The sequence below is a fragment of the Phodopus roborovskii genome, unplaced genomic scaffold (assembly GCF_943737965.1).
Source record: "Phodopus roborovskii unplaced genomic scaffold, PHOROB, whole genome shotgun sequence".
NCBI classification, from domain to species: Eukaryota; Metazoa; Chordata; class Mammalia; order Rodentia; family Cricetidae; genus Phodopus; species Phodopus roborovskii.
In genome coordinates, this window is record NW_026125562.1 from 3953941 (window position 1) to 3980412 (window position 26472).

General features: G+C 46.2%; 1 long non-coding RNA gene across 1 annotated transcript in view; it reads right to left on the minus strand.

Annotated features, from left to right (window-relative positions):
- Positions 1-26033, minus strand: part of LOC127216879 (uncharacterized) — a 38208-nt gene extending 12175 nt beyond the window's left edge. Inside the window, exons 1-2 of the long non-coding RNA XR_007834049.1 lie at positions 25972-26033; positions 24859-24936 (exon numbers count right to left, since the gene is read on the minus strand). This is a non-coding gene — a long non-coding RNA (uncharacterized LOC127216879). The remainder of the gene's footprint in view (positions 1-24858; positions 24937-25971) is intronic.
- Between the last annotated feature and the right edge of the window lie 439 nt (positions 26034-26472).

Below are 26472 nucleotides of genomic sequence, written 5' to 3' on the forward strand. Positions count from 1 at the left end.
ACACACACACACAGAGAGAGAGAGAGAGAGAGAGAGAGAGAGAGAGCACCTATTCAGTCAGAAGTCAAGAAGCCAACATTTGAGCCCTGGGGTGTTGTAGCTCTGGAACCTGAGCTCCAACCATCACTCCAAGCCACTTCTCTAATGAAAGAGAAAAGAATCATACTGCCACAATTCACTTCAAAAGAAACAAACATCTCCATGGAAAAGAAACAGGAAAATGTGAAGCTTGCCAACAAAAGCAATAACAGAGCTCCCTCCAGATGAAAGGAAAGCTGTAGAGCAACTTGAAAATGGTTATAAAACAACCAAGATCTGAGCAAGGAATTAGGAGGATATGTGAACAGAAAGAGAAACATAAAGGCACCCTGGAAGTGAGGACTGCAGGGTCTGAACAGATGGGAAGGCGCAGGATTGGACACAGTTGAACAAATAATTAGAGCTTTGGAAAATGGAACTGAGAGATTTTCCCAGAAGACAGCACAAGAGGTTAAAAGTAACCATGAAACTCTAATCACAGGATTCACATATAGGCTCCAATTCTCCTAAATCCTGTCCCCCACAGCCTTCATTGGCTAAAAGGAAGCCACCCTGGACTGACCCATAGTGAACAATCTTCACAGCTCACCCTCGGGCCACAGCTGAGTGACTGAGGTCAATCACAGCCCTTCCCTGACATTTCTGACCCTGAGTACAAAAATAGGTTTTGGTAGCTGTGCTGGCTAGTTTTATGTCAACTTGACAAAAGCTAGAGTCATTTTTAGAAGGAGAACCTCAATTAAGAAAATGCCCCCACCAGATTGACCTGTGGGAAAGCCTGTGATACGTTTTCCTGATTGGTGATTAACATGAGAGGGCCCAGCTCTCTATGGGTGATGCCACACCTGGGCTGGTGGTCCTGGATGCTGTAAGAAAACAAGTGGAGCAAGCTATGGGGAGCAAGCCAGTAGGCAGCTCTCCTCTGTGGCTCATGTTCCAGTTCCTGCCTCTGGGTCCCTGCTTTGACTTTCTTCCATCATGAAGCTTTGACTTTCTTCCATCATGAACTGTGATATGGAACCTTTTTCTCCCCACGTTGCTCTGGGTCATGATGTTTTATCACAGCAATAGAAACCCTAACTGGCACACTAACCCTCTGGAGAGGTGAGGGAATCATGAGCTGCCCAACCCTGTTTCCTACCATATGGCAATGCCACAGAATGAAGTGACTTATAGAGAAATGTGAGTGTTGTCAGCACAGCACGTGAGACTCTCTTTCCACACTCTCCTTCCAGGCTAAAAGACTCATTCCCAACTCCCCCCTTTAAAATAGTAAAAATTCTGAAAATTCTATGATTTTTCTTCCAGTAGAAGGAATTAAATGTTGAAACTGAAACTGGCGTTTTCTTTAACTATTTGCAGGTTTTTGTTTGTTTGTTTCTTTGTTTTTTGAGAAATGTTTTTTGGCTATTTATCCACCAGGTTTTGTGTGGGGTTTGCTTTGAATGTTCAGTAAGTAATTCCAAATCCAGTTTGTCTCCCAACCCGAATCCTCTTTAATCCCCCTTAACAACAAAAGCCTCCCTACTTTAACCACAGTTAAGCAAAGGACCTCAGTATCACCAGCCCTGCCTTCTCAAGATTTAATCTCCCACTCCAAAGCAGCCACCTAACCTCATAGCTGCCTGCTAACTGAGATCTCACGCCAATTCATGGTTTTAACAGCGAGGAAATGCCTCCCCAGCCCTTGACAGGGCAGCAGACCACACTCTCATTACTATAAAGTGTAAACTGGAACAGCTTCTCTGAAGGAGAATTTGGAAACACATTTCAATGATATTAAAAAACATTTTGCTTTTGGGCAGAAACTGTACTCCCCAATAAAGGAGAAAGAAAATCAAGGATAAGGACCACTGCTTTTTAAATACTGATATAAAACGGGGGTTGGCGGTGCGCTCTTGGAATCTCAGCACATGGGAGGATAGATGGATGGATGTATGGATGCAGAGATAGATATATAGATAGGAGATAGATAGATAGATAGATAGGAGACAGATAGGATAGACAGATAAGATGGACAGATAGATGTATAGGAGATAGTAGGATAGATAGAATAGATAGACAGACAGATGAGCCTAGGGATGGAGCACCAGAGGTCAAACACTTTTGATCCACACAGCAAAAGTCTGATTCCTTCTGTACACTGAAAAGCTGCACCCATGAAGACACTAGAAAATCCCAGAACCTGAAACAGTGATACCTGGGAAAGATGAAGCCAGCCAAGCATCCCATAATGTTCTACCTTCCTTTTCTGTCAATAAATTTCTCTCTCTCTCTCTCTCTCTCTCTCTCTCTCTCTCTCTCTCTCTCTCTCTCTCTCTCTCTCTCTGCATCCTCACTACTCTCACTACCACCAACCAACCAAATATAAAAAAATGTATGCAATTATGGCATGCTTTTAAATAATATTTAGAGCTGAAGAGATGGCTCAATGGGTAAAGTGCTTCAGGTCTCCAGGCCCATGTAAAAGGCAGGCATGGCTGCTAATGCCCTGTAACCCCAGAACTAAGGAGCAGGGACAGCCAGGTTAGCCAGGATAATGAGCTTCAGTTTGACTGAGAGACTCTGTCTCAAAAAACAAGAATAATAATGAGAAGCAATTGTGGAAAACACCTGATATCACCCTCTGCCACCACACCAGTGTACACAGGTGAACCCACATAATAACCCACGTGCAAACACAAAGGGGGAAAATGATTAATGATATGGAGAACTAAGGTATATTAAAGAAGAAAATACATATGACATAATACAATGTCTAAATTCGTTAAAAGCATGTATAAAATACGCTGAATATGTAAAATTGGATATACTTATTGTCCCTGCCTTCATTCTCAAAGAAAAATTGGATATACTTATTGTCCCTGCCTTCATTCTCAAAGCAGTTAGGGCTCTCCCTTTCTGAAAAGGTGAGGTTAGGAAGTGACAGCTTTTTGGTCATTTGGAAACTTCTCTTCATTTAATACTGAGTTCTAAGAATATGTCATCAGACTCTCCACAACTACATCCAAACCTCCAACATCAGCAACTTAAGAAAAAAGATTTATCATAGCTCACAGTTTCATAGCCTTCAGCTCACCGTCTTCGGTTATGTTGGTTCTGCTTGTCGTAAGACCCATTTCGTAGTGGTGTGGGAGGCTACAACCATGGCAAACAGGAAGCAGGAACAGAAAAACAGAGTGGGGACCAAGTTAAAGCATGTCTTCTTAACTTTTTCCAGAAGCCTATTTTTCCCACTAGAACCCTGTTGTAGAATATTATTTTAAGATGCGTTACATTTGTTTGTGCTGTGGAACATTCGCTTAATGATGCAAAGATGTGTTGCATTCTTTCATGTTGCATTTGTTTAACTCTGTGAAGCTGTGTTACTTTGCCTGTCTAAAACATGTGATTGGTCTAATAAAGAGCTGAACGGCCAAAAGCAAGACAGGAGAAAGGATAGTTCAGACTGGCAGGCAGAGAGAATAAATAGGAAGAGAAATCTAGGGAGAGGGAGATCAAGGAGTAGGATAAGGAGGACTCTAGGGGCCAGCCACCTAGCTACACAGCATGCCACAGAGAAAGAAATACAGAAATAGAGAAAGGTAAAAGCCCAGAGGCAAAAGGTACACAGGATAATTTAAGTTAAGGAAAGCTGGCTAGAAATAAGCCAAACTCAGGCCGGGAAGGAAGAGTAAGACTCTGTGTGATTTATTTGAGAGCTGGGTGGCAGACCTCAAAGAGCCAAAAAAGTAAAGAGCAGAAAAACAACTAACAACAGATCACTCCTCCGAAAGTGCTTGGAACCTTCCAGAATACAACAGACCAAGCAAGCATTCATCATATGAGCCTCAGGGGAAACATTTCATTTTCAAGTTATAACCCCTCTGGTGAGATTTCAGTTTCTTTTTATTGTACTTTCTATGATAATATAGTCTCACACCTATACTCCAAAGGCGGTTTTCTCTTCCACAATGATATAGCCTCCACACGTATTACAGTTTAATATTTACCATCACACATATCACATGGTGGAGGATCTACACAGAAAATAAGTAAACACTAAACTATTAATAGTGGTTAGTATGAATTTGCTAATTTAAGTATTTCCCATCTTTTGGTGTTTTTGAAAATACCAGCAGCTGCTTTAAATCTGGTCAATGAGGATGCACTCTAACTTATTTAATGCTTAATTTAACCTTGTTCTTGAACCTTTAGATAATTTGCCACTTTCCTGTTTTGAACATGCTGCAGTAAACATGTTAGCATCCAGAACTCTTGCCAACTGGACCCTGCAGGATTCTACAGACATGGTCCAAAAAGGGTGCTACTTTCCCTTCTGATAGAGGGCAGATATTTCTAGAAACAGCTACAGTATGAGACATAATATAAGTGCCTAGAGGTACTGACAGATGCATTTCAACCCAGGCAGGGAGAGAGCTTCCTGGAGGAGGAAGCCTGTCATTCAGTATCTGCCAGTATCAAGCAGAGCTAAGGAGACAGAGATCATCTGCTTGGCAACCATAGAAGGCTAAACAGGAGTGAGCTACTCCCATGGCTCCTGACAGCTATGAAAACAGGGCTTTGCATAGAGTCAGAGAGTCTGGGTTCCCAGTCTTTGACTGGTTTAGGATGGCAGCTCCCCCATCGGGATGGCAAGAACTTCAAATCCCTGCCCTCTCCCTCAACCCCCCCACACACACACACCCAGGAGAAGGGCAGAGAAGCTATTCCCCCAACTGTCCTGGCCAGTACTGCAAGGCACACCCACAGGCTCCTATTCCTTCAGGCTTTCAATCACTGCTGCCAAACTCTGCTCCTGGAGTCAAAGGAATGTTGAGCAATCTTTGGAATTTTTTTTCTGCAGAGAAACAAGTACTTTCGAATTCCGAATTCCATTCAGGCCTCCTGAGCAGGCACATTGTCTGAGGAGTCTGCAAAGCCCTGGTCGTCCTTAGCAAGCTTGGAGAGTGCCGGGGGACTTTTCCCTGTTTATATTCGTCTCCTGCTGTCAGGGCTGTAAGACACCATTGCGATGAGGTCATGGGGCCCTGCCCCTCTGCATCCACGGGTGGCTGAGCTGCCAGAACCTTGCTGTCTTGTCCCAGTGGCTCAGTGTATTCAAGGGTATTCTGGGGGATGGGCAGGTCAGGAGGGTTGAAGAGCAGCCCTCAGATTACTGGAGCCCCAGCCTAGGCCATACTCTCAGGACATCCCATCCCCATCCCTATCTTTGCCACTACTTGTGGCCCTATGCGGCCTAGGGACTCCAGGTCACACTGTCCTGTTTCTTGGGTACTGCATATGGGGAATCTGCTCGGCATCTGGGAAGTCTTAGAATTAATCAGTGCCCTGCAAGTAGTTCTCAGCTCAAATACACCTCCTCAGAGAAGCCCATTTTGATGCCCTTCCACTAAGACAAGTTCTCCTGATGCGTGTGCCCTTGTTCTCCTTCTAAGCATTGTTTTGTTATTAATAACTGTGAACTTGCTTAATGTGTTTTCCTCTTTGAGTCTTACTTTCAGATAGTGTTAGCTTCCATGGTTCCTATTCACTTACAGCCTGGTAGGTAGATAACCAATCAATGAGTCAATGTCTAACACAGTCAGTGTTAAGAATCAGAGCTGGGGCTGGAAAGATGGCTCAATAGTTAAGAAGCCTATGCTGCTCTTCCAAAGCACTCAAGTTCATTCTAAATATCTATGCAGGTGGTTCACAAATGCCTGTAACCTCAGTTCCAGAGGATCTGACACCTTTCTCTAGAGTGCTTGTGCACACAAGTATGAACACACACACACACACACACACACACACACACACACCAGACACACACAGATACATACACATCGGTAAAAATGAACCTATAAAATATCATAGTGCTACTTGGTATAAAAAGTGCATGGTTCTGATCTACTCTGGTCATATTGCAAGTCCTTAGCAAAAGTGACCTAACTCAAGGAAAATACACTTTGCACACACTTGTCTTGTTAACTTCCCCTTTGGCCCTCTAGTTTGGGTGATGAGAGATGTTATCCCAAATATTGTTTATAAATGTTTGTTTTCATTTAAATGGGCTTGGTTATAAATGGGTAATGATCACAGCCAATTATTTTTAAAGGTAAAAGGGGGATTATGGTATAGATATGATTACTTTGTTTTGGAATGGATTTTCATTTATTGATACAATTTAAGGTCAATTTTGTGATATGTATATTTCTCCTCTTGTTTAAGTATGGAGTTTGCCTCCAATATAGCAAGACTAGCCATTTGGACAAGATACTGCTCTTGTCTGGACTGTTTGACTTTGTGCTATATAAACTGGACATGCAGGACCCACAGAAAAGTGATTGCTGATTCAAGATGGACATTGCTACAGAGTTCCTGCTTCATGGAAGAGTCTGCCAGACAGTCTGCAGGACACAGAGGAAAGTGACTGACAAACTGCCAATACAAGAAGACAGTTTAAAGTTTCCTGCTTTGCTGAAGAGTCTATGGGCTATGGCCTATGGGCTGAAGATGGAAGATTACAAAAGAACTTTGGGTGACCAGGCAGTGAATTGTCTCTGTCATTTCTAGAGTTTATATATTATCCTTCTGTGGTCTTTGAAGGAGTTGAAGACAGATAGTTATAGTTAGTTTTCCTTAGTTAGGATTAAAGATAAGTTACTTAGACTTTAGACACACAAAGATAGGATAGATGATGAAATATTTTCTTCAAATCTTGCTAAATGTTAATGGACTAAATATTGTTAACTGTGATTCTTACTTGATAACTGTTGTGTTATATATTTTGCTATGTTAAGGTTAAAACCCTTCTTTTTATTTTAGACAGAAAAGAGGAGATGATGAGAGATGTCATTCTATAAATGTTTCTCATACTGGTTAATGAATAAAGCACTGTTGGCCAATAGGAAAGCTAGATAGGCGGGACTAGGAGACAAGGAGGAAATAGGAAGTAGGAAGGAGAGTCAAGATGGAGAGTCTGGAGAGAACAGAACGGCCATTCCTCCGCTCTCGGTAAGACCACGTGGAAATACATAGAAATGTAGCCGATAAGAAACTAATAACAGGCCAACAGAATTATATCAAAAACAGAGTCTCGGTGTATTATTTGGCGCTGGCGCAGCGGCAGGACAAGGCTAGGCAGCGGGAGGAAAAACCGTACTCCCTACATTTGGGTTTCTTTGTTATGCTGGCTCTGGATAATCCCTAATCCCAACTGTACAGCCTCATTTACCTTAGGTTTGAGCAAAACTTGCAAGTTTCAAAGCCCATTATTCTGTCCATACTTCAAGTCTAAAAGTACTTTTTCCACAGAAGAAACTACTGTCCCAAAGAAGTGGATCCCAGATGCATGGTTTTTAGTACCAAGGCAGGAGGAGAAGGTGGGAGACATCAGGTGGAAGGTAGGGTCTTGGGGGGAGGGAGGGAAGTAGAGCATAATAGAGAGTCTGGCCTCTCTAAAGAGCATAGCCACTTTAGAAGGTACTGGAAATAAGGCAGGGTGTGTATGGTCTGAGAACTGAACCAGAAACCTATACTCCATAAGCCATATGACTTCATGCTTGTATTGTCTAGGCTACTTTTTCTCCCCCCCCTCCCTTCAAGGAAGTAGGGGGAAATCAGGAATAGTGCAATTGCCTCAGATGTGCAGAGGGGACCTAGGGAATGGGAGTGTAACTAAGTGTGGTATCTGGTCCCCAGGTGGAAAGACCTAAAAAAGGAGGACACTGAGGGACAGAAGAGCCACTCATTGTTCATTGTCTCTCAACCCTGTGCTGCCAAGTGCCTGTTGAGATCATACCTTTTATGTAGAAAACCTGAGTTGGGGATTGCCATTGGGAGAAGTAGGTTGCCTAAGCCACTTTCTAGACTTCTTGTAAGAGCCTTACTCACACAGGGACGGATCCTGGTGAGTTCTAGGAGATGTGTCAGACAACAATACAGAGATGGAATCAGGAAGTCCCCGGAGTTGTGCCTGAATGTGCTAAGTACTTTGAGAAAAACAGGATAGGGGATGCAGGGTTCTGGGCTGAGGCAGACAGCAGTAGTAGCTGCAGTGGCAAAAGGCCCAATGTGTAGGGAAGAGGGGACAGAATCAAACTGCCATTGGGGAACATGCACCCCGTGCCAAGGAGACCTGCCTTAAGTGCTGAGGGAGAAAGGATGGCGGCAAAGGTGGGTGGGGCAGAGGAGTCGGGAGGTGTCCTGGAGATGAGCGGTGGACATGTAGGCTGTCTTCCCAGAAACTGTATAGGCTTTCAAGAAGGAAGTAGGGAGCCACAGAAGGTTGTATCTTCCTGGCTTCTATATTAAGAAAGGACTGATAGGCAATGGGAAATATTATAGGAAGCTTCTATGATAGCTTGGGTGAGGGGTGAAGGTTAAGCCTGCCTGGGAGAAGTAAGAGCAGGCAGTGACTTCTGGATAGTGGAGAAGAAAGCAGGGGTTTTTGTTGTTTTTTTAAGACAGGGTTTCTTTGTGTTGCCCTAGCTATCCTGGAACTAGCTCTGTAGACCAGAGTGGCCTTGAGATCCTCCAGCCTCTGCTTCCCAAGTGTCTGAAAGACAAGATTTGCTGATGGCTTTGATGAATGTGAGAAAAAGAGGACTCTACAGCTTTTGGGTTTACTGCTAGAAGGATGGAGTAGCTATTGACTTAAATCATGTGTGTCATTACAGCTACTGACCACCAACCTTAGGATAGGTCCCAGTCAACATCTCTGCCCCCTAATCTCACAGTCCCATGAGACAGGAATCAGCCCCTCAATCTAGGGAGGATTGGTCTGAACTATGGCCACATGAATGTGAAGCTCAGATGCCCTGGGTGGGTTTGACCCATGAAGCAAATGTGCACATCTGACTTCCAGGGTCTAAATGCTGGTTCCTTCATCTCTCATGACTGCCTGGAATTTTACTTTGCATTACCAGGCCCCAACATTGCACAACCTGTCCTCACCTACAATCAATTTGTCTCAAGCTACAAAATATTCCCAAGACCTCATGTCTTCCCATGTGCAGTGGGACTTCTCTCAGCATATAATTTGGATATTTAAAAATATCCAAATATCCTGAGTAATCAGGACCAAAATATCTGGAGATTGCTTCAAAGGCCTTGAGCAGATGGGTGAGCCATGACTCAGGGGTGACAGGTGGGAGCCAATACAGGGAGGTCCAGCAGCTTTCCAGTTTTTACTGGCTGTGTATGCACACAGCCAACTCTGGGACAGGTTTCTCCAATGGCAGCAAGCTGGGGATGCTGCTACCCAGGCCTCAGGATCTTCCTTCTACATTACCAAGTTCTACTTGCAGGCAAAGCACACAACTTTAAAGCTGATCTAATTAAGGTAGGAGCCAATGTTTGTGGGGTGCATGTATGTGTGCGTGTGTGTGTGTGTGTGTGTGTGTGTGTGTGTGTGTGTGTGTGTGTAAAATATACGGGAAAATGGGAAGGGTGGACATCTGTAAGCACAGTGTGGCTTCAAGGGCTGAGTACTATCACTCCAACACGAAGATGTTCTGAACATCCTCTTAGGAATTGAAAAGAATGTTGAAGTAGATCTCTGCCCAGCCAGAGCCTGTCCCTAGGCTCAGTGTTTAGCACCAGGCTGCTAAGAGCTGACATAGTAATGAGCCCAAATTAGTGAACTGTTCCTAGCTAATGTGCAGCAGAGTCAGGGATCTAGTCCTGTTCCCTGCTCAAGTTCAGGGTTTTAAATGTTTATGGTCACTGCTCTGTGCTAGGTACTTTCAACCACTACCTGCCTTGGTTTTCATAACTGTCAGCTCCAGTAAAAACAGAAGCTCAGAAAAGTTGGACCTGTCTGGCTCTAGATCTGAGATGCAGGTGGAGCTACGGAACTGTGGAGTGTACCAGAGGCGGTGAACGGGGTTTGACGGGCACATACTCCCCGCCTGACATACTGCTGGGTGCACCTGCCCTACACTCCCCCTTAAGGCATGCTGCCTTCTCCACCTGTTAGAGTGCCGAGTGTGCTCACACTGCAAGGATGGAAAGCAGACATCAGGGGACATGGACACTCATCGAGCCCCGTGGAGGCCAGCGATGGAGCCTGTGACAGGGAGGGCTTGGGGCACAGACAGCCTCTGTTGGCCTGGAAGACACAAGAACAGTGTCCCACGAAAACACTGCTGTTCGCAAACAAATACCACAAGCTGGGAAAACAGCACATCTTTGTCTGTCCTGGTGCTCATGTGGCTTCTTTGCACCCACCCCACCCCCATCCTAGCCAGGATCCTTTTCTTCCTTGTCATTGTAGCCTTGGAACTGAGTAAAAAGTGTGGCTGGGGGAGCTGAAGCCCAGGCTTAAGGTACTAGTGTCCAGCCCATGGCCTCTCAGGTCTGATTCTCTAAGTTACACTTCAGATGACAGGGCCCCTGCCCAGCTCACTGGCCTGGGCCTCTGCTGCTAGGCCAGCAAATGCCCAGCGCACTCCAGCAACAAGGCCACACCTCTGTGTCATGCCTGCCCAGAACCCCAGGTTCTCAGAAAACCTCAGTGATAGAGAACCTGAGTCCAGACAGATTAGATGATTTGCCCAAAGTCACAGGGCTGGTGACCAGCTAAACTAGTTTCCCATGTTCTTGGAAAAACCTTCCTTCTAGTCCCTCTCTCAGTCTCTCTCTCTCTCTCTCTCTCTCTCTCTCTCTCTCTCTCTCTCTCTCTCTCTGTGTGTGTGTGTGTGTGTGTGTGTGTGTGTAAGAGAGAGGGGGGCTGGGGGTTGGGAGTTAAAGCTAGAGCTTGTGCATACTCGGCAAGCATTCTACCACTAAGAAGACTGAATGCTCAACCCTCCTCTTCTTCCTTATGTGGGTCCCTCCCAGACCCCAGCCCACCCAGGCAAAGCCAGACAGGGCTGGGCTGAGCTTTCTCCACACATGTGGTGCTTATCACGCAAGCATTGCCTCGCAGGGTTTCGCAATAAGCCTTGTGTCCTGGTCACCCCAATGGGCTTGGAGCTACAAGAGAGCAGGGGCCTCTCATGCTTTTCTCAAAGTGCTGCCCAGGTCACCACCTCACCCATGCCCAAAGTTTGAGGCTCACCAAGTCCCCTGCCCAGTGCAAGAGGAGATGCATGAAGGACTTGAGGATGGCCCAGATGTTTTGCCTCTGAAGATAGAAAGGCAAGGAGATGTTTGTAGGACCCAGCTCAGGAACGGGTCTTATAAAACAGGGAGGTGGCCAAATCATTCACATTGGTCTTGGAACAGGCTCTGTTCACAGGGCCAATTGAAACACACAGAACCGAAGGCCAACCATGCTCCCCAGAGGCTGTGGGAGCATGGCCCAACCTAGAGCTGGCAGTGGAAGGACCAGGCCAAAGAGGTAATGGGTTCCCCAGATTGGTTCCTGGCTTTCAGAAAGGCGACTTGGGCTTTCCTGGGATGCCCTTCTAGAATTAATTTACCCCCCCTCCTCTCCATTCAGCCATTTAATCAGTCCAGTCACCCCATTGTATCCAGCTTCCCATAAGCCCAGTGAGGTTTGAGGAGCAAGGGAGACAGACCCTGGAAGCGAACATCAGTCTGCCTGTAAAATAGGAGAGGGAAAACAAGCACACACAGATCAGACCGTAGCTAAGAATGAGAGCAAGGCAAGCTGCCGCTGATCCAACACAATGGCAAGGGAGGGGAACAGTCATTCAATGGATTAAGCACTAGACATTGAGTTTTTATTTCCTGTCTTTCTTGCAACCATCCCCCACCCCACATGGAGTCCAGTGGAGACAGGGATCCCAGCCAGCAGCAGCGACCAGGGAATAACCGCCTAGTAAATCAGGAAACTGAAGCTTCTGTGGCATCCCAGGGACAGTCCGGGATTTATAGCTCTTATAGAACACACTAGATTCAGGAATTCACTCTGCTCTCGGGACACTCACTCACACTGCTGACATCAGCTCCAGTATACCAACGACATTAGGCTGTAAGTGACTTGACAGGCTAATAATTCTCAGTGGCCGCGAGCACTCATAGATTCAGGGAAGATGGCACACGGGTGGAAAAGGACAGTGTGAGCTGGTTAAACGAGACGATCTCCAGCTGCTGCCCAGCGACAGTTTCCAAAGCAGATTCCTTGGTTCTTACTTCTGAACCTTCACACTTTCCTAACAGCTGGAACTTCCCCGCCCCCTCTCACCAGAAGCCCCACCCTTATTTTGAAACCAGATTCTAAAGAACCAGTTGTGGGTCCTGCTTCTTGACTAAGCCTAGTGGGCCCTGCCTCAAGATGCGCAGTGTGGGCGGCCCCACATCGGTCAGCACTAGCAGCGTCCGAGTCTCTGCTCTATCCTTACGTTGAGAAAAGCTTTTATGCCCAGCAAATCTTTCAAAGTACCCACAATGAATTTATTTTTGTGGTGCATCATCCGGAGATGGGGTTCTGGCACTGCCTTGCCTTCCCCACCATAACGGACCGCTTTCCTACAGAGCAAAATAAAACCTTCCCCTCTTAAGCTGTTTCTTTCGGGAATTTTATCACTGCTGCCAGAAATGAAACTGATCACAACCTGGAATCGCCAGGAAGAGAGAGAGCCTCAGCAAGGGATTGTGGGAGTCTGTGGGAGATAACCTATATGGGACGACCCAGTGCCTTAGGGTTTCTATTGTTGTGATAAAACACTATAACCAAAAGTGACTTGGGGGAGAAAGGGTCTATTTCATCCTACAATTCGCAGGTCACACTCCATCACTTAGGGAAATCAGGGCAGAAACCTGGAGACAGGAGCTGAAGCAGAAGCCATAGATGAGTGCCCATGGCTTGTTCAGGCTGCTTCCTATAAAATCCTGGACCACTTAGCCAGAGGTGGCACCTTGAGTGGTGATCTAGGCCCCTCCAACATTGATCCATTAATTAAAAAAAAAAATGCCCCATAGACTTGCCTACAGGCAATCTGATTAAGGCATTTTCTCAACTGAGAAAAATATCAAGCTGGAGGTTCTTCTAGCTTGTGTCAAATTGACAAAATAACAAACAAACAAAAACAACCAGGATACCCAGGGTCTCTGAAAGCAGGGACCTCACTGCCTGGTTTGGGGTCCTGGACTAAGTGAGACTGAGAAAGCTAGGGGAACACTAAGCGCCCACTTCTCTCTGTGTGTTGATTAGTTGCTTCAAGTTCATGCCTTGACTTCCCCCAGACACTATGCTGCAATCTCAAGTTGTCAATTAAATAAGCTCCTGCTACCTGTGTTGCTTTTTGTCAGGGTATTTATCACAGCCACAGAAAAGAATGCTCAGCCCCAGGCCTTGCTGCTCCACTCCAAGCTTCATGAGGAAGGGCAGCTACACACCTGCCAGGGTGAACTGAACCTCACCAGACAGCCTCTAGCCAATGTCTCAGCTCGATTTAGTTATTGTTTTGTTGATAGAAGCTGAAGTCATGATGCCTGAAGACAGAAACAAGGAAAGTAACTAATATATGGACCATCTCATGCAATTACTGCCCCACCCTCTGCCCTGTGACAAGAAGAGCTTGAATAATACCCCTTAACAGAATTTCTGACTATAATAGAGCATCAAGGACCAGGAGCTTTTTTGCACTGGAAAGTACTCCAGCTTCTTCAAGAAGCCAGATTTCAGAGGGATTGGGCCAAGAGAAGAAAATGAGATAAAAGAGGGCATTTCACAAAGAGGAAATTGCTTCAATCAGATGTGGAAGGCTGAAAGAGTGTAAGCCAATGTAAGGCACAGATGACATGACTCTTGTCACATGCCACGACTCTCGTCTCTTTCCCACGGCAGACATCGCTACTTGATGGTAGCACCTTTTCCCACTAACTCAGGATGTAGGTTCCTCAAGGCAGCCATTCCAAATCAATTCAAGCTAAATGGTGGGGAAAAGTTTACTTGCCCTCTGTCTAGAGTCTTGGGAAGGCAAAAGAAAACAGCTCGGGCTGCAGCAAATGTGTGCTTTGAGGAGGGAAAAGAAAAGGCCAACTGACTGAGAATGGGTCACAAGACCTACTTCCATCATTTCACTTAAGGAGCGTGATGTCTGGAGGGAAAACGTCCTTGCCCAGGAGGCCAATGGCAGTGGTGTTGGAGTCAAGCCTCCTGTCTGTTAGGCAACAGCAAGAGGCCAGACATTCAGAAGCTGCACTTTACAAATGTTTCTGTGTGATATGGGGCTGGCCACACAGGGGCTAAGGTGTCACAGGAAGCCTCCTGAGCTCTCTCAGTTCACTCTGCACCCTAAGACTCTCTCCTTCTTGCCCAGGTTCCCTTGCTTCATTGATTGGAAGCCTGTGGGAATGGCTAGAGGAGAACACACACCCAAGTTTACAGGGACTTTGGGGCAGATGTAACAGACTTCCTGCCACTGTCTTCAGGACCTAAAGCAAGGAAGTAAAGCCCAGTGATGGAACCTTTTTTCCCTAGCATCCAGGTACAGGAAGTCCCATAAGTTTTTGAGGATGACAATGTTATGATTGAAAAAGTGATATTTATAAAATGTAATTATGAAAGACTGGTCTATCCTGAGTCCTGTCAGTAGAAAATACCTCCTGGTGGAACGTCTCTGAATTAGTATGGAACTGTGTGGGATGGGGATGCTCTTAGCCTGAGAGCCAAGGGATAGATTACCTACAAATGACAAGGCCACTTGGAGGAGATCCTCTCCACAGCTGAACTGAGATGAAGAAAAGAAGGAGGCTTTACCAAAAATCTAAAAGGTCAAAGGCCATGAGGGTCCTAGGGAGAGGGCAGGGACACAGACAAGGAGTTAGACACAGCTGCAATCATCCCTTGTCAAGCCTCTCAGGTCCCTGCTGGGGTGGACTTATTGCTTTTTTTTTTTTTTTTTTTTTTTTTTTTTGGTCTTTGTTTTCCTAAAAGAGATATTAATAAAATGTATTTTTTTCTAGAATGGTCAAATGAGGTAGAGAATTGGGGAAGCTGTCGCCCCTTTGAAGACAGGCTCTGGGGCTCATAGAAGGGAGACATGGGAGGCAAACTCTTTACAGAAGAGCAGATGGTAGCAAGAGGGTCCAGAGGGACAGTGAGATGGCTCAGTGGGCAAAGACACTTGCTGCCAATCCTGACAACATGAGTTCAATCTCCAGAACCCATATGGTGGAAGGAGAAAATGAATTCCTACAAGTTGTCTTCTGAACTACGTGCACGTGTGCCTGCGCGCGCATGTGCGCGCGCACACACTCACACACACACTGAACTAATATAATATTTTGAAGAGAGGGTACAAAGAATAATGCAGTCTTCAAGAGCCATCTCAGGATATGGGAGCATCCCTTAGCTGACAAGGGGAAGAATTAAGCTGTAGACATGCCAGACACTCCACTGAATCCCTACCCTACCAGGATGGGAGCCTCACCCTTGTCTCCCTCAGTACATACTTCTAGGTTCTGGAGACAAGATAGATAAGCTGTGGCCTCACCCACATGGAATGGAACTTCCCCAGAGAAGCTATGAACCATCTCCCAAGTCAGAAGCCAGTCTTGTAGACCGTGATGGGGGTGGAGCAGAAAAAGAGGACCTGATCATAGAGGGTCCATAGAGTGAGAATAGAGGGGGTGAACCCAAGAAATGAGCTAATGTTCCTCTTTGGGCTACTGCTGACATCCTTTTTTCCAACCCCAAGTAGTCACTTCTCAGAGCTCCCCCTTTTTGGGGCAGCTGACTATTGCTCAACCTTTGCTTCTTAAATGTTGCCCCCAAGTTTCCGGCCTTCATACCTACATGGTTCTCTTTCCACCTCCATGACACTAGTTCCTCTTTAGGTTTTGATTATTCACTTCTCTTCCTACAGCAAACCATGTGTCAGTGTCTCACACATTCTCCTCTCTCTCTCTCTCTCTCTCTCTCTCTCTCTCTCTCTCTCTCTCTCTCTCTCTCTCCCCCGTTTTTTGAGAGGGAATTTGTGTGGCCCTGGCTGTCCTGGAACTACCTCTATAGACCAGGCTTTCCACAAGCTCACAGAGAATTGCCCGGCTGTCTAACACATTCTCATTGGTCACTTCTCCTTGACATCCCTATGTTCTCCAAGAGCACGCTCACTCCTCACAGTTCTGATCACTTGCTTATGCTGGTTTCCAAACTTAACTCCTTTGGCCCTGATCGATCCTTAATTAAAGGACACCCCCACTTCTTACAGAAGTCTGCCAAGTGGGTGTCCTAAATACCTTCCTTAAGCCCCCAATGTAACAAACACCTTGGTGAGCAGTCTTCATGGAAGGAGGGAGAGCCATGCTGGGAGGTAGCTAGGCCTGGAGACCAAGATGCTCTAGTTGCTGATTTCTCACTTCCAGTCTTTAGCATCATGCTGCCAGAGGCTTCCAGTTTCCTCTATCTGACTGTTCTGCCTCTCTCCTGGTTATCCATGATTCAAAGAACACCAGAAATGAGGCTGAGCTATTGACATTGGACCTGGAAGACTGAGACACTCCACCTAAAGACACATAGGTATAAAATCTACCCATCATCTTTCTGTCTTTCTTTCTTTCTTTCTTTTTCTTTTCTAGGTGAGAATTTCAATGAACTGGGCACTGCTACTGAAAGAATCAAAAGACTATGTTAGGGGTTCAGGATGCAAAGGAGAAGGCAGACAACATCCTGTTCAAAGAGTACCAGGTATTGACCAGGTCATTAGAAGATGATAAGTTCTCTAAGAAGCAAATACAGGATCAAAGAGTAACAGAGGACTAAGGCCTAAAAGCCTATCCTGAGCTAAGAACAAAAAGAGAGAAAAAGATTGTTCCAGGCAAGGCAATTACATGTGGGATGACTCAAGGCAAGAACAAACTGGGAACTCTCATGGAACTGCAAGAAACTTGGAATGGCTATAGAGAGAGTGATGGTGGCTCATAAACAGGAGGGAGGGTGAGAAAAGGTTGGACTGTGCAGGGCAATCGGGGACCCCATAAGAGTTTGGGATTTTGGAATACAAACCAATGAGCGTCATGAGAAAATATGACTTTAAATAAAATCATTGAGTCATTATGTGATAATCACACAACAAGGATCAGAAAGAACACTGTGGCAGGTAGAGGGCTGGGGTGATGTTGGTGGGATGATCACAAGGCTGGGCCTTCTGAGGCCTTCTGTGGCTATCACGTGTCCTGGAGGATTTGCACTATAGTTCTGTCTTTGCATTTCATGTTAGGGCTGTATAGCAGGGTTTGGGAGCAAAGGAAACCAACAGAGTCAAGAACTCTGTTCATTTGTATAACTTAATGAGTGGTAGAAAATGGTATGTAGGATGTTCAGCTATGGTTCTAATTGTGTGGCGCTACCTGGAAGGTCTCAGATAAAAAAAATCAAGTAGCATAGAGTTGCCATATCAAACAGGGATGCTCAGTTAAATTTGAATTTTAGATAAACAACCAGTGGTGTCAAGTGTAAATCATTCCTAAATAGTCCATGGGGGTATACTTGTGTTTTTAAAATCACTCAAATCTGAAACTCAGATTTTTGTCTTCCAAGACTGATAACCCTACAGGTAATTGACTATGCAGCTCTGAAGCTCAGGAAAGAGGAATACACAGGACAAGGTCAGCCTTGAAGTATCAGACATATGGAAGCCAGTTAATATTTGGAAGATACTCAACATTTGCCACAATAAACATCTCTTTGACTCTAGAGAAACAGGAAAACACAGAAGCTAAGGGAGAAGAAAGGAGTGACTCACAATGGGAAAAAAAATCATACATCCAAGCACTGAAGCATTCTTCATATGGAGAAGGTCTTTAGTGGCACAGAAGACTCCAGTTCACTTACATGGTTTTGGAGAGAAAACATCCCAACTAGCTGTAGGGTCAATGATGGGTGTTTGAGACGTTTTCCTTCTGAGAAAGAAGGGGTGATGATAGAAGGCTGTTGTTTCCAAGAAGGGCTTGTTTGATATTGGAACTGTAAACTGGTAAATGTTAGTGGGGAGAGAAGAAGTTGTTAGAAAGTAAGGGAAATAGGGGGAAAGTCCCAAGAAAGAAGAATTAGGTACAGAAGAAAAATGGTCAGGTCAGACAGGCCACACAGCTTCCATTAAGCTAAGAGACCAAATGCAGAGAAGGGGTCCAGGAAGTTGGTTTATGGAAAATTGTCTCCAGGCTCTGACTTTATTTTATTCTAGTATTTGTTTTGTGTTACTGGAAATTGAATATATAATTTTGCACATTCTATGAAAGTTCTCTACCACTAAGCTACATCCTCACCTTTTAGTTTTTTAGAAACTGGTCTCTATACATAGTACAGGCTGGCCTGATGGTGGCATGCACCATTATGACTGGCCCATTTTATTGTTGGAAGAAGTCTTTTTCATCTGCTGAAAATTCAGATGCTGAAGACTTAAGAACAAGAAATGGGATTTTCAAAGGCAATTGTTCAAGGAGTAGAACAGATGTCCCCAAGGAAGCATAGCAGGCTTTCCTCAGGCTGAGGTAGTTCTGGACAGTGAGTAGGTCTAGAGAATATAATGAGAGAGAGTAGCCAAGATGCAGTGGGACAGAGATGGAGGCACCAAATATCTAAAAGATTGGGATGTGGGCTGGGCCACTGATGTCATCCCTGATGACAGCAGAGCCTCCCTGTGTCCTCTACACAGTCCCACCTCTCCTGACATCACCTCCCTGTTGTTCAGCAGAAGAGTTGCCATGGTGGTAGGGAAAAAGAGGAGGTGGTGGCTGAAACTGTGTGAGGCCTGTGAAACATTTTCACAGACTAAAAGATGTCATTTGTGCAAGTTTCAAGTTCCTTTGAACACTCATAGGCAGGGGGCATCCATAACTTATTATCAAGATGCACTAGAACTAAGGATGACTTCTAAAACTCTCCTCTCTCCTCACTGTGGTGTCAAAGTCTAAGAACTACTACCCTAGTAACAACTCAGAGTGCTGTGCCTCTCTTCCTCTGCCTTGGCATCTGCCACTCAGATTGGACCACACAGTGTCTGTCTTTCTATTCTGTCATCTATTTCCTAACATTATGATTCTTTCCTAGCTGGCTTCTCTGTTAATCCTCCACTGGCCTCTTTGTCACTCCCAAGAGGCAGAGGCAAAGGAGATAACTCCCCTAATGATGGAACTACCAGTTTAACCTTCCTTAAATTCTGGTCTGTTTCAGCAAGTCCATTCTTACCATTTCTCAGAGGAGCGCTGAGTGTATAGAACAAAGAGCAGCCCCCTTAGCATGGTATGAAGACTTCCCTTGACCTGAGGAGGGGTATTCCTTGCCCACACCTTTTGTCCCTTCTTCTAGGCACTATGCACTAAGTCCTGTGGTAGTCCATATTTCCACAGCTCTGGGTCCCTGGTGCCTTTGTCCTGTTGTTCTTTGTGACCTGGATACCCTATAGGGTCTTCCTGAAGTTGCACTTCCTCTTGCCTCTTTTGATACTCACTGTTCAGAATTAAACATTTCTTCCTCTTCAACAAAGCAAGTATGCTGCCAGCATCTCTGGTATATATGTTTCAATGTCATTGTGCTAAACTCATCCTGAAAATGTGCAACTATGTATGGCACTAGGGATACAGTAGAGACCGGCTGTTCCCTCTAGATACTTGAGTTCTGATTGGGATATGGAGACAGGGTACAGGTAGCCAGAAATATAACAGCAAAGCCTTGTAGCGTGTGTAGTGGTTGAGTGAAGGACAGGCACGCAGGCAGGGCCTTGAGAAGACTTCTTGGAAGACAGAATGGAGATGGCTGGAAGAAGGAGCGTCTGCTTTTCAGATACTTCCACCATAGGTGGAGGTCCTGGTTTCGTCTCTCTCCTCAACTACAACATATGTTCTTTGAGTTCAGGACCATGTTTTTGTCATCACTTAGTCTCCATATTGGGATGCCAGAGAAACAGGTCAGCTGCCCAGGTGTCTGGGTTCTTCCCAGCAGCTAAAAAAGAATTGAGCACCCAAAGAACAAAGAGAGTAAAGACTCAGAAAAGGTAAAAAACAAAACAAAAACAAAACAAAACTAAAAAAACCCAACCCAAACCAAACCAACCAAACAAAACTAAATGTTTATTGAAGTGGAAAGCAAGAGCAGGGAGCATCGGGTGAGGGAAGGGGGCGGTCTCCAGAGCTGGTAGGCAAGTGTCCTGGAGGCTAGTCTTTTATAGGACCCCTGGGCTCCCTTCCCTTTCGACACCCTTTTAACCTTTCTTAGTTCTATCCCCCCCCTCTCCCATTACTTCATCCCCCTTGCCTGGATGTCCTTGGCTCAGGGAGATGATAAATGAGAGTGAGGCGGCACCCCATCTTCAAAGTGGAGGGTTACCCTCTCCATAGCTGCTACGTGGGAGTGCTATATTATCTTTCCTTCTTACTCCTGCTCTGACTGCCTATACCATGCTACCTGCTCACACCCACACCCCAGCCCTGAGCCTGACATGCCATAGAAGCACATATGTCATAGTTAGAATGAGCCCGGGAGCTACCGAATGACAGAAACTGTGAGGTCCTCATTCTGTTGCTCTTCCCCCATTCGGCACCTTGTTCTGAGGCCTGGCAGAGACAACATCGGCTGAAATAAATTAAGAGAAGTAGCAGGTGTTCTGAGACCCACGAGTCAACAGCTGGCCTGGGACATGTCTCCGACCAGACACATACTCAAGATTCATGTGGCTACTGTCTAGACCCCAGACACCAGCCAGTGCATGTTTATTCTACTAGGGTCCCTGAGGCACTGCTTCACCAGGACTTCTCAGCCTGGCCTTGGTGCCATTCCCTCCTGTGCAGGGCCCACAGAAGGAAAAGAACATGTAGAGCAAGCAGAGATGAAGGACTGTGTGACTGCTGGAGTGACTCATGTGACAGACAGCGGAGTCTGAGCAAAGGCCTCCTCCCTATCAGGAAACAGAGACCTTTGGAACTTAGGGCTATAGGGTCAACAGTATGGGAGTGTCAGCAGTTGAGAGTGACCACCTTAAGAAGGGCAGTCCTCCAAGTGTGGCCTCCAAGACAGCAGCTTCTGAGGCAACATGAGGAGAAAATCTGCTCCAGTGTGTGTGTGTGTGTGTGTGTGTGTGTGTGTGTGTGTGTGTGTGTGTGTGTGTGTGGCCTCTCCCCACCCCATCTCCGTGTGTGTTTGAGGAGGGGGAATCTGTATATGAGAGGTAAAGACATTATAGTAAAAGCTAGAATGTGTCCCAAATTCCAAGGCTGAGGAAAATCCCATCACGGCTCCATTCTTCCTATCAGGAAGTGGGGAATTCCCAGAAGCTTGAGAAGAAAGCAAATTGAGAAGATTCCAAGAGGAGGGTTTCATTAGCAAAGGCCCTCCCGTCCTGAGGCAAGTCCCTACTTTTCCCCTGGAAGTTGAACTGAATGCTGGGACCCAGACTGCCCCTTGAAGGCCCAGTATGTAGTTCAGTGCTTCTCAGTTCCTAGTGGGGAGCCTATCTCAGCTCCCTACAAGCCAGGTTCCTCTTTCTGGACCCCCTGCCTCTATCTCCTTTCTCAGCTCATCTCTCCAACACTTTCCTCCCCTGACTATTTCCCTTCATCTCCCTCACCTAACCTCAGGTCTTAAGGGAGGGCCAGGGCCCTATTTTGCTTTCTCCGGACTGGGTGTGTCCCCAGAGTGGCAGGAAGAGGCAGGAACACCTGGCCCACGCTCTCTGCTGCTGCTGACATGGCTCTATTTTGGGACTTGTCTCTAAACTGTTCAAGCTCATGCATGTTCCTCTGTACCTTGGGGATGCCCCTTCCCAGCTGGTATCATCAAGGCTCTGCCAGTTCGCCATAGGTATTATTGTTTATGTATTCAAATATCCATAAAGCACCTTTCCAAGGTTGAAGATGTATTGTGGAAAATTTCCATGCCCTCATAGAGCTTCTACTTTGGTGGGGACAACAAGGAAGAAATAAGCAATTAAGTGAATTTGTAATATATAATAAACATAGTTTTTCTGCCATGCAGAGAGAGGGTAGCAAGGTGAGATGCCGGGAAGGAAACAGCCCTGTCTTAGCAGGGTCAGGGGAATCTTAGAGGAGGTGACTTGAACAGACCTAAAAATGGTAATGGTGAGTGAAGGTGACAACTTGGAGGGAGCTATTTCAACAGAAGGGTGCTCTCAGACAAGGGTGGCTGTGAGGGAAAGGAGGGAGTACAAGGGGCTGGGGAGATGAGGTCAGAGATCCCCTGGGGCCCTGTTTCTCTCTCCAGGGAGCCTGTGTTTTAGTCTAAGCACTAGTCTTGAGCAGGGAAGTAACATAATCTGTTTTACACTTTGAAAGATTTCTCTGTATGGAGAATTCCCTGACAAAGTGGAATCAGAAGACCAGTTAGGAAGCTGTGGGCATTACACATCACCACGGATGGCCATCACTCCAAACACTGACATCCAACAGCCTGGCACAAACCCCTGCCTGGCTACATCCTCACCTCTCTTCTTCTAGTGCAGTCACAGACCGCTCCGCCATGTATCTAGACTGGGTTCTTGTCCTCGGGAAAGTTGTCCTGGGGCCTGCCCACTAAAGCTGTGAAGCACATGATGCTACCTACCAGTCCACTTCTCAAGAAAGGTGACACTGTGCTACACTAGCCAGGACCCCAGGGAAGGTACAAAACGCAAACGCCTGCTAACCTCCCTCTGAATGGTCCTCCTCTCTTCCCCCTCTCTGAAGTGTTGGCATTATGACTCTCGAGCTCTGGCCAGCCACCCTGTACTCCCTCACTGACATCTGCTGCCACGCTTCCTCTGACCTCCAACACAGGTGCACACACCCCTAGTTGCTTTGGTCAGCAGCTGACTTGGGATCCACTCAGCACACCCCAGACCCCTGCTCAGTAAAGGAGACGAGGCCAAAACTTGCAGAGGGAAGATGAACTCTAGTGTGGGAGACAGAAAAACATGTCTGAAAACTTTATGATCTTGTGTGGGGGGTTAAACATGAATATAGGATAAGAGAGAAAGGGCCAATTCTAGCTAGGAGCCTGAATTACTGTAACTGCAGATGCTCCCAGGCTCAGACCCCAGTGTCCCCTGACTCACTGCACTGCTCCAGCTAGTCCCTCAGATGTCACTAGGAACTTAGTGGGTTTACAACTTAACTCTTCTTGCTCTCTCCTTTCCTTGTCTTCTCTAGCACTGTTTTTGGGGGAGTGGGAGTAGTACTAGACAATCACAGGGCTTTATCCATGCCAAGTAATGCTCTACCACTGAGCTATATTCTTACCTCATTGACCAATCTCTTAATCCATAACCCTGCTCAGCTCACTAATCCTTAGTCTACACTATCACCCATGATGGTAAGCTTCATGTGGCCCCGGCTGTTCTCACTACTAGGTACCCCTGGTAATCAGTCTCACCCATAAACACCCCTTTAAAGTGACTTTAATTCTACTCTTTCTGGGTCAGGCCCTTATCACTATCATAATGACCACGGACGACTAGGGTCTCTTCACTAATGAACCTCTGATAGTTCCTTGTTGCAAACATGATCATTCAGAGGAAGATGAGCAATGAAAGGCAGGATGCAGTATGCTGGGAAGAGCTGGACACAGCTCTTCCTCTCCTCAGACACCTGGACACTTGTCCGGGACTGGCCCTCAAGCAGCGCAATTGGAGTTTGAACTTACCATCTCTGGTCCTAGGACCTACTCTCCTCACCATCCACTTTAGCCTGGACCTTTCCTCTTTGCCTTGGCTCCCCCACATCACTTGGATTAAGCCACCACATACATCTTTTCATTTGCCCTCTGAGGCAACTTCCAGCCCTCTTCCCATGTGTCTTACACTCAAGTTACTCTAGAATTTTCAAGTTGTAAACTTATTCATTTCAAGTCGCTGCTACCATTTTTTCATTGGCTTCTTGTGACTTGTAGCTTACAACTACAAAAGGTCCACTGAGTAATTCAGTCTCTCACCACCCAGCTTACACCTTCTACTCCAGACTGTAACAGTCCTTCAGTTCCTAGAATGCATTGTGTCTTCCTACTTTCTGTTTCCTCCAGTCAACATCCTTGCTGCCTCGTCCCCACCCTAGATCCCTTGTCTACCCAGCTTCTACTCATGCCGCAAGGACTCAGTAGAGATATTCCTTCCCCTGGTCATCTTTGATCTCTCTAGGCTAGGGAAAGTATTCCTCCCCTACAGCATCCTGAGTCACCCTGAGACACTTGCTACCTTGCAGAGTGTGCGTGTCAGCTCCTCAGATCTGTCAGCTCTGAGAGTGTTTGCCTACCTGACTTAAGCAGGAACTTCAGAGCAAGGTGTAGGGCCGGCACTCAAACTCAATGGCATCCCCCTTCTCTGGAAATAAAGCCTCAAATTATGATCCTCCTGCCTCAACCTCATTAGTACTGAGATGTCAGGCATATATATTTCATCGTGACTGACCAATACATATTTTTCCAATAGATGGATGAATGGCATAAGAGTGGAGAAGGAGGGTGAAGCCTGGGTGCATCTGGAAAGGAAGAGGCATTTCAGAGCAGGAAGCAATGTAGAAAGGGGTCTGATAAAGGCTCAAGCATTGGGCCGGCCATGTGTCACATTCAGAGTGCAAGAGGCCGGCCTATTGGGGCAAAGGTCATAAGGGGAGTAAAAGGGTGATGAGGACAGATGTTAGAACCAAGATAATGTCACAGAGGCATTACGGAGCAACACAGCCAGGATGTGGGACAAGCATAGCCGTGTTTAAGGGCATCAGTCTATAGCAGCCTACAGTCTGACTTGTGTGAGGGCGGGGAAAGAATTTGGAGACTCTGAGGATCAGCGGAGAGCCTGTTCTGAACTCCGTCAGCCAGAAGACCTTTTTTCTGCTGCAGACTCCAGTCCACTGCAGTGGTGGAAGGAAGGCAAGTTCCTCTTGCCAGCACTTGCTCCTCAACTGGGCAGAGGTAGATTGCCCTTCCTGATGACTCACCCTGGAAGGGTCAGCTCCCAACAGAATGTCATTGTTGACAGGAAGAGGGGCCAGACTTTCTCTTCTCCAGCCAGTTTTCTGGGTACCAAGACAGCAACACAAGACAACAAAATTCGTAAAATGGAGAACACACCCACACCATGTCACCCCCCCTACATGCTTCAACCCACAGTGCCACGTGTCAGCTGGACTAACACAGTTGTCAGTGACTCAGGCAGTCGTAGAAACTCTCAAGAAGTATGATACAAGGGTCATGAAGGAGAAAGGCAATGCCACTTCTCTATTCTCAGGCAAGAGAACAGGGCAGATGCACCAGACAATAGTGGTTGTGAGACCCACATTTAGAAGAATACTAGAGCTAGTATGTGAATCTTAATGAGGAACAGCATCTGGTAAGGCTTCTTTTGAAGTGAGAAATGAAGAAAAGGAAAAGGAACAGATCCGCCCCCCCCCCCCCCAGAAGTGTACAAGCCAGGCCCAGGTCAAAAAAGCTGTCACTCTGATGTGTGAACTGCACGAACTACCTTCACAGGCTGGCTACCACTCCAACAGTCATTAGAGTTTATAATTTGTTCTCTATAGAAGAGCAATGTCACATGGGTGGTTTTCCTGGCCTAGGCCTTCCTAGAAGTCTGTTGGAGCAGAAAAGGTAAAACAATGACAGAAGGCTACAGACTTGAGAGACAAGGAAGAAAGGGAGCTTGGAGCAGCTGCAGGGCTCAGCATCCCCATGCTGGAAGCAAAGGACAACAGAAGTAAACCTCTTCCGAGTGTGTGTGTGTGTGTGTGTGTGTGTGTGTGTGTGTGTGTGTGTGTGTGTGTGTCTGTCTGTCTGTCTGTCTGTCTGTCTGTCTGTCTGTGTTTCTCAATCTGCCCTGTACAGGAGGCAGTGGGATCTAGGCTTGCCTCACCTGTGGAAGACAAGAAGGGACAGAGCTTTGGCTTAAGGTGACAGTTAGCTGGCCTTAGAATGCCTAGAACTTAAAGATAGATGGGAGGCATGGAAATGATTCCATATCTAGGCTGATGGCTGAGACACTGAGGGGAAAAAAACGATCCCAGGAGAGGGCTGAGGGTCAGGAGGAAGAAAGAAGCATTTCCTCCCACAGCTACCTCTGTGTACCCTGATGCACAAGATCCCAAGGAACTGAGTTTCCTTCCCGTCCATTGCTCTCTTCTTCTCCTGTGCCTTCCTCCTGGCCTTTCTCGCTCTACTGTTGCTGGTGTAGAGCTGGGCCGAGGGTACAAATGAGAAGCAGACTAGTTTGTTCTCTGCCTGGAATCCTCTTCTGGCAGTTGCCTCAGAGCTGGCTTCTTCTTGTCTTAGCTTACATGTCACACCCACCAAGAGGCCTTCTCTGACTTCTCCTTTGATTTAGCTGGCCCTGGTGTCACTATTGTTTTATTCCCATGTAGCGCTGACTGCTACCTGGTACTTTTCTCTATCTGAAAATTGTGAGGAGAAAGACCAAATCCATGATTGTTCAAAGGAAGCACGTCCTGCTTTGTAGTGCACCCAGGACTGGCCAGAACGGAAAGAAAAGCTCTGTTTGTCCTGTGCAGGTTAGGGTTTCTGTTTATAGTTAAAGAATAAGTTCCTGTTTGTCCAGTGTT